The following is a 9,916-nucleotide window of genomic DNA, read 5'->3' on the forward strand; positions in this document are numbered from 1 at the left end:
CAATCTGTCCAATGGTTACTGACAAGAACCTGGTGGCCATTTTAAGTATTCAGTGGGACAAGTTTCATTTGTTGTAGCCAGGAACATGTAGAATATGTTCTGTGAAAAAAATATTAATGACATTTTTTACACGATAAAGATCACTAATATAAGCACACACTGACAATGTAAAGGTGAGTGAAAAAAAAAGGCTTGTATACAGCTGGATTTCGGCTGGAGACCAATTTTAACAGTTCAGTAAAATCCTGCATGTCAGGCAAAGTGATGCAGATCCTAGCATGAGTATGGTGCTGACAAACCCATGATCATAGGATGATTTCAGTTGTGTGCATGCTGCAGATGGTCTTTCTCTCGCCAACTGTCATCCAATTTGCATTATACCGTAACTACTGCATTGTCTCACAATAAGGTATCCCGATGTTTTTGTATTCTTTCTGGTATTTCTTACATTGGGGCAGGCAGTTCATAAATTTGTTAATATTGGTTGAAAACGTAAAACTGAGCTCGGGAAAGACCTTGGGCCCTCAATCAAACCCGAGGAGCAGTGTTTAACAATAACATTCCAAGGGTCAAGGTATATGTGCTACCATTTTGATCCTTGCACAGAGAACTGAATTCCCTGAAACCACAAGCAAGCATGACCCCAAATTTTGTCAATACCGGTAAATGCGATCAAAATAACAATCCATCTGACGGACGCGACCCAGCACAAGCTTCAATAGTGGAATGTCCTTCGACTTCACACAATGCAAGCTGCTGGAGCAGCACCTTGAAACAGATGGCAGATAGTGGGCTTACTTTCGGTGTGACCTCACAGATGGAAAGTTTTCAATATAGATATTTTGTCACCTAATTCTATGTAAAAAAGGTATATGTAAATCTCCATACTAATCCATACTAATCCATACTTCGCCAACTTGCAGCCAATACTGACAACAGCTTGTCAGGTCATCCATCTATGTCCTCTTACTTCTATTGGTAAAACTTCCATGGAATGCAGAGCATGACGAGCAATTGATAACATCATTATTCCACATAAGCACATTTTGCAACTATTCACAACTTAACAAGCAACCTTGTGAATGTTAACGCTGAACTCAGCAATATTTCAGCCTTATCACGGCAATCAGTTAAAAAGAAGCCAGGACCCAACAAACCAGTTAACAAAAGCGTGAGCCACGTCCCACACCACCTACCCACACCACCTACCCACACCGCCTACCCACACCGCCTACCCACACCGCCTACCCACACCACCTACCCACACCGCCTACCCACACCGCCTACCCACACCACCTACCCATGACCGCCTACCCACACCGCCTACCCACACCACCTACCCACACCACCTACCCACACCACCTACCCACACCACCTACCCATGATCACCTACCCACACCACCTACCCACACCGCCTACCCACACCGCCTACCCACACCGCCTACCCAGGATCACCTACCCACACCGCCTACCCACACCGCCTACCCACACCGCCTACCCACACCACCTACCCACACCCACACCACCTACCCACACCGCCTACCCATGACCGCCTACCCACACCACCTACCCACACCGCCTACCCATGACCACCTACCCACACCACCTACCCATGATCACCTACCCACACCACCTACCCACACCGCCTACCCACACCGCCTACCCACACCCACACCACCTACCCACACCCACACCCACACCGCCTACCCACACCGCCTACCCACACCGCCTACCCACACCGCCTACCCACACCCACACCACCTACCCATGATCACCTACCCACATCACCTACCCACACCACCTACCCACACCACCTACCCACACCACCTACCCACACCACCTACCCATGATCACCTACCCACATCACCTACCCACACCACCTACCCACACCACCTACCCACACCACCTACCCACACCACCTACCCACATCACCTACCCACACCACCTACCCACACCGCCTACCCACACCCACATCGCCTACCCACACCCACACCGCCTACCCACACCGCCTACCCACACCCACACCACCTACCCATGATCACCTACCCACATCACCTACCCACACCACCTACCCACACCACCTACCCATGATCACCTACCCACACCGCCTACCCACACCGCCTACCCACACCACCTACCCACACCCACACCACCTACCCACACCGCCTACCCACACCGCCTACCCACACCACCTACCCATGATCACCTACCCACACCGCCTACCCACACCGCCTACCCACACCACCTACCCACACCCACACCACCTACCCACACCGCCTACCCATGACCGCCTACCCACACCACCTACCCACACCGCCTACCCATGACCACCTACCCACACCACCTACCCATGATCACCTACCCACACCACCTACCCACACCGCCTACCCACACCGCCTACCCACACCCACACCACCTACCCACACCCACACCCACACCGCCTACCCACACCGCCTACCCACACCGCCTACCCACACCGCCTACCCACACCCACACCACCTACCCATGATCACCTACCCACATCACCTACCCACACCACCTACCCACACCACCTACCCACACCACCTACCCATGATCACCTACCCACATCACCTACCCACACCACCTACCCACACCACCTACCCACACCACCTACCCACACCACCTACCCACACCACCTACCCACATCACCTACCCACACCACCTACCCACACCGCCTACCCACACCCACATCGCCTACCCACACCCACACCGCCTACCCACACCGCCTACCCACACCCACACCACCTACCCATGATCACCTACCCACATCACCTACCCACACCACCTACCCACACCACCTACCCATGATCACCTACCCACACCGCCTACCCACACCGCCTACCCACACCACCTACCCACACCCACACCACCTACCCACACCGCCTACCCACACCGCCTACCCACACCGCCTACCCACACCACCTACCCATGATCACCTACCCACACCGCCTACCCACACCGCCTACCCACACCGCCTACCCACACCACCTACCCACACCCACACCACCTACCCACACCACCTACCCACACCACCTACCCACACCCACACCACCTACCCACACCACCTACCCACACCACCTACCCACACCCACACCACCTACCCACACCGCCTACCCACACCACCTACCCACACCCACACCACCTACCCACACCGCCTACCCACACCACCTACCCACACCGCCTACCCACACCGCCTACCCACACCACCTACCCACACCCACACCACCTACCCACACCACCTACCCACACCGCCTACCCACACCGCCTACCCACACCACCTACCCATGATCACCGGCAATCAGCCAAGAGGTAAGGTGAAGGTGAAGTGGGGTTTAACATAGTGTTCAAGATTATTGCACTTATATAGCGACGTGCTTGCACATGTGTGTGTGTGGCTGCTTGTACTAGTCCGGACTGATGCTAGCCCACTGAAATACCATGCCACAGTTTAACATGAATACACCACTCAGACACAGTATACTGATGCCAAGCCGAAGAGTCCTTTTTTAAGCCCTTAATGCAGAGCGCCAGGCAGGGTAACAACAAGTACCATCTTTTAATATCTTTTGGTATGACACGGCCAGGGATCGAACCACTGACCTTCCGCTCTCCACAATCAGCCAAGATAAACTACCCAACGACCTTGTACCCATTTCAGTTGGCTGTAAAATATTTAACAGCCAAGTATCTAGTTCCATGCATATCTAAGTTAAATTACTGCCCTACTTGCATGTAAGATTTCTGAGCCTTATGGTTTGTATTGAGATTACTTTCGAAACTAAAAATTGTATCCATTGGATTTTAGTCAAATCCAGAACCGATTGTTTAGCTACACATCAAACCTTGATTCTTCATAATTTATTTATGCCGCAAACCAATTTGAGTTCCTCTTGCCATGGTGTTACAAGTTAACAGAGCTGGTTGGCAAGAAATTTCTAACTTACTTTTCATGTATCTCCCGAGAGCTTTTCTTCTGCTGTCGAATAAAGAGCACAGCTTCTTGTAACTCATTTGTCAGTCCAAACACCCCGTGGTAAAGAATCTCATACAGAATTGCTGGAAATAAACTAAACATAATCAAAACTCATGTTTATTGGTTGGGTGGTTAACGCCTCACTAGACAATATGACAGTAAATAACTGAATTTGGATTTGACAAATCTGTGACTTACTGTATTCAATGTACCGTATTCGACGTAATAAGCGCCCCGCTCTAATAAGCGCCCACGGCGATATTTGCTAATATATTGGCTAATGAACAAACCCAATCAGCACCCCTTCCGATTGATCAATGTACACAAGACTTTTTTATTCGTGTATAATACGCACTCGGGTGTTATATCACCCTTAATTATGGGCAATTAAATTCTTGAAAAATATATCCGTCGCATGTAAACATTTCAGGCTGTTAGCATAAACCACAAAATTTACGATCTTTCAACTCAAAATAATATTCTAATAAGCGCCCCCTATTTCTAATTTTGAGAGCGCCCTGGGCGCTTATTACGTTGAATACGGTAATAGGTGTCCAGGGCGTTCTCAATATATGAAATAGAGGGCTCTTCTTAGAATATAATTTTTGTGAAAAAAAAAACAAGTTGAAAGATCGTTAATTTCGTTGTTTATGCAGACAGCCTGAATGATATGAAAGAAGAGCCGATGCATTTTATACACGACAAACATATTTTTCCAGAATTTAATTGCCCATAAATAAGTGGCCATATAACACATGAGTGTGTATTATACACGAATAAATAAGTCTTGTGTACATTGATCAATCGGAAGGGGTGCCAATTGGGATTGTTCACCAGCCAATATATCAGCAAATATTGTTGTGGGCGCTTATTAGAGTGGGCGCTTATTACGTCAAATATGGTATGATGTAACAGGAAGTGACATCACACCAAACACTGATGTCACATCCGTACAGGCCAGACAGTCAACCTTCATAGGTTTTTACAAGACTCTAAATGGCCTGATACGCACATTCAACCATACTATGCAAAAAATGTTCAGCAACACTTACAATTTAATCACTTTGGAAATAAACAAAGTATGCATAATTGTAGTGGCTAATGTTTTCAGATAGACCTTTCCTCTGGCCCTGGCCCTTGCCCTCTCAATCGTTGCTGAATACTTCTGCAATGTGGAAAACATCTCTAATGGACATCTGACAATCATGAGAAGACGCAAATCCATGTTAAGAAATGACCGTCATCATGCTAAAAGCTGGGACAAGTCAGGCACATTGGACATCATTCTAACGTTCATCACAGCACAACATGGCGAATGATTCAATTGTTGTTTATCGCCGCACTCAGCAAAACTCCTGCTATATGACAGCGGTCTGTAAATAATCGAGTCTGGACCAGACAATCCAGTGATTGACATCATGAGCATCGATCCACACAATTGGGCGTTAGTCGCCTCTCACAATAAGCATGGATCATCACGGGTCATATCGCGAATGACGACGTGCAGACAGGTGCCCTTTATAAACTCCATGTAGGGCAGTCTGTGATGAACCACTCCAAGGGAAGATCATCAAGACGTAATCGTTCAGCCAGTTCACCATACTTGGCAACCTTCATGCTACTGGCAATCACATATCAGCCCAAACTGAGCGCAACCAGCTGTCCACGGCAAGACTGTAGGCATGTAGATTTGTCACTGTGATGTGCAGGGGAGACTTGATTGGATACATACATCAACAGTATGTTCAGTCACTGGAGACATGTACTGTTAACAGTATGGATGAATCAAGTTTTTGTCGTGAGTTCAGTGCTGGAAGGGCAAGGTTATGGTGACATACAGGAAATGGTCATATCAATTATTTTTTTAGCATGACTGTTGATGGTGGAAGTGGCATTTCATGCAAGAGTTGATGCGCCCAGATCATTACTTTGATCATCCAGGTCACCAGACCACTCATCTCAGACCTCTTGTCAGGGTAACAACAAGAACCATCTTTTAACCTCTTTTGATTTGACGCGGACTGAGATTGAACCACTGGCCTTCCACACTCCTGGAAGACACTGCACAGCCGTCATGTAGCCACAAGATGACATCACATGTGTATTGAACCTGGGAATTCTGAACTGGAACCTCTATTCTTTCTTGGCGTGGTGTTCCAAGCACATGGATGCTGGCAATTTGTCATACTGATTTATATTTTCAAAATTTTATGTCACTCTTTGCACTTTAAGATGTATTTTCATAAAGAACTTTGGTCGTGTATTGGGAAAAATCCATGGTGTTGCTGAACTTGTTTACGGTTGGTTGGTTTGTTGTTTAACACTGCACTCAGAAATATTCTAGCTATATGACGGCGGTCTGTAAATAATCGAGTCTGGTTTAGACAATCCAGTGATTAATATCATGAGCATCGATCCACGCAATTGGGATCGATGACATGCATCAACCAAGTCAGCGAGCCTGACCACCCGATCCCGTTAGTTGCCTTTTAAGACAAGCATAGTCACCTTTTACGGCAAGCATGGGTCTGTTTACGGAGTATAGTAATGACAATGACCGTCACACCTACATTGACAGATGGCAGCGTCCTGTACAAAGGATCTTGGGTAGATAATGTCGTAGTGGACGCCATCAACAAAACACAGCAATATCTAGAGATAAAAGAAATAGAATACATTATAATTTCAATGAAAATTTTCAAACATGAAATACTAGAGAATCTGTAAGCTGGCAGTTGAACAATTCCTTTTATTATTCACATATTTTTACACCAATACAAGGCTTAAAAAAATAAAAGAATTGGTTTTTGGGCAATGGCTTTTGAAAATTTAGTGTGGGCGGTGTTTTTTGTTTGTTTTTTGATTGCTTGTTCAAACTATTATGTAACCAAATAATCTAGGAAAGGTCCTCAGTAAAGCAGTGCGCATGTAAAGGGAAGTAACTCTATGCTATATTGGATTGCATTGTTTTTAAGTAATTGGATTTTTTTATTGTTTTGAAAATGTAAATAAAATGGGAACGGGTGTCGAACTTTATGATGATGCAGGAGGTGCTTATTTTTTTCTAGGCCAACTTGTAATGAAATGAATTGTATGTGTCGTAAATCAATGCATTGTATCATTGGCCTCGTATCACTGTATCGTCACATAGTTCACCTGCTGTATACTTGCCCCAAGATGGCTTCTTATTCTCTAACTGTACAGCTATATGACTCAACCTACTGCAGCTACCATACTGCTTACTAGCTAAACATGTCGAAGTTATTTTTGAGTGACAACCATACCTGCATAATATGCTAAAACAGACATGTTAGTAACTAAGGCTGTCATGACACTCCCACCTAATGATACAATCAGTATGGTTATACTTTGTTGTTTATGCCCCAATGTATTCAAATGCTGCTACGGGTCCAACCATTTGATATTCGTCAGATTTGTTTGTTTGTTGTTTAACGCCGCACTCAGCAATATTCAAGCTATATGATGGGGGGCTGTAAAAAATCGAGTCTGGACAGAAACTGCAGTGATTGACATCATGAACATTGATCCACACAATTGGAAAAGATGACATGCATCAACCAAGTCAGCGAGTCTGACCACCCGGTCCCGTTAGTCGCCTCTTACGACAAATATGGGGCGCTGAAGACCAATTCTACCCCGGATTTTCACAGGTTGATTTTAATGTGATTGATTTAGTACTTACCTTTGTTACAAAGTTATTTTGTGTTACATTGGCAGGAGGACATTCTGGTTGTTGGAAGATTATGAAATCCACACTGAAACACAACGCAACTTACGTATACTACCCAAAAGGAGTTAAGGACCACCAGGTATTTTCATATGACCGTATTCGACGTAATAAGCGCCCAGGACGATAAGAGATAAACCAACTGTGTTTTGAAATTTGATGTAGTCCCACTGTAGAATAGATACCTCTTTATTATAATTTTGAACCGAGCGCTTTGTTTAATCTTTTAATGTCATCATCAAAGCAGTCAGGATTGAGGCCAAGAACGCTCCAAACATCCGATATCAAACTACCGTATTTCCTCTATTTGACGCTACGCCGTCTATTAATTTCGCACGAGCCCTTGACTCGGCGTGTATTAAGAGACCTGGCTGGTATTAGAGACCCAGCGTGCATTAGAGGAAATATATATATGTTTTACAGTTCATATGGGGGTGATCGATCGGCAGCCATTTCCTATGAATCGATATATAGGCTATCTATGTATTCATACACACATTTTTTGTGAAAAGGCTTAATATATTTGAAAGGGGCTTCCGTAGCAAAAAGGAAACCTTTTTAACCAATCAGAATCAAGCATTCATCAAGCATTCATCAATGTCATGGTAGAATATTTGCTAATATATTGGCTACTGAAAAATCCAAATTAGCCTCCCTTCCAATTGATCCAAGTACACAAGACTGATTTAATTATTTTTATACAAATTCATGTCTCATATGGACCCTTAATTATGGGCAATTAAAGATTTAATGTTTTTAAAGTTATATTTTTTACCAAATCTGAAACATTTTTCGGTTTGCAACAGATTAAAGACTCCTGTAAGTGTTCAAATGGTTTAATTTGCCATATTGACTTCAGAAAATGTGTGATTTCATAAAAAAAAAACATGAACATGCCAAAAACATGTCCATTGAGATTTCCCTCTACCACTATCAAACAGGTCCTCTGTCTTGCTGTAATCCCACCCCATACCATAATGCTGTCGCCCCCGAACCGATCTTCCATGACACAATGATTGATGATGTAGGCTACAACTTGTGAGGATAAGTCACTTTAGTTCTTTTATGAGAGCTTCATTTAAGTTCTCTACTTTCTGAGAACGTTAATCCTGGTTTTCCTGGTTAATCATCCGGGTTTTAGTCAGGGCATGGACAAGCACATGGACGTAAACAGAATATGAAATGAACTTGTGTAGGGTGTAAAGGGCCCATAAAATTTGTAAGTATTAACAAAATATATTAAGGAACAACATGTAAATCATAACTAGCAATGCTATAACAATTGTAAATGGTGTAAAAGGGTAAATTGCATGTTGAAAAGGTTGAAGTGTGTATCACAGATGTTTCGTTTAAAATCCGGAAAATAATGTTGGTAATAACATGTACTTACTACCTCAGTTACAAGTTGTAATATTTCACATTTGTTTTTATTATAGCTTGTACCTGTCAACAACAGGCCTTACAATTAAAGGGCCAGTATTCATCAATCTATGCTGAAGTTTAAAATAAACCATTCAAGACAGTGTACTGAATTGTGTGTCAATGGCCTAAGTTGGTTGGTTTGTTGTTTCACGCGCTCTCAGCAATATTCCAGCTATATGACGGCAGTCTGTAAATAATTGAGTCTCGACCAGACAATCCAGTGATTAATATCATGAGCATCGACCCATTCAATTGGGATCAATGACATGCATCAATCAAGTCAGCGAGCCTGACCACCCGATCCTGTTAGTCGCCTTTTACGACAAGCATGGGTTGCTGAAGACCTATTCTACCACGGAATCTTCACGGGTCAATGGCCAAAGTGTATCACCTACAATCACCACCGGAATAAGAAAAGACAACCGTGATCTACTCAGAGTTTTACGCCAGAGACAAGGAATGTAAGGTTCACCTTTGGGATATTTTGAATCAGAATCACATAATCAGAAATCAGGTACACTTCTATGGAGTTTTCGAATGATTTGTATCAGAAATGTTCACTTTGAGTGATCTGGTCGCGCAGTCGTGTAGGTTAGATTCGTTCATGAACAACACCTCCCGAAACAGCGACACAAACTAAGCTTTGAAGGGGACACTGATGGCACAACCGGGTCATCCCAAGTAAGTCTAGATATCTGTCCAGATAGTTTAAACAGACTTCATTTTACCACGCTTATCCATTTATGTTAAAT

This window comes from Haliotis cracherodii, unplaced genomic scaffold (genome assembly GCF_022045235.1).
Source record: "Haliotis cracherodii isolate W230 unplaced genomic scaffold, xgHalCrac1.p SCAF_8, whole genome shotgun sequence".
Lineage (NCBI taxonomy): Eukaryota > Metazoa > Mollusca > Gastropoda > Lepetellida > Haliotidae > Haliotis > Haliotis cracherodii.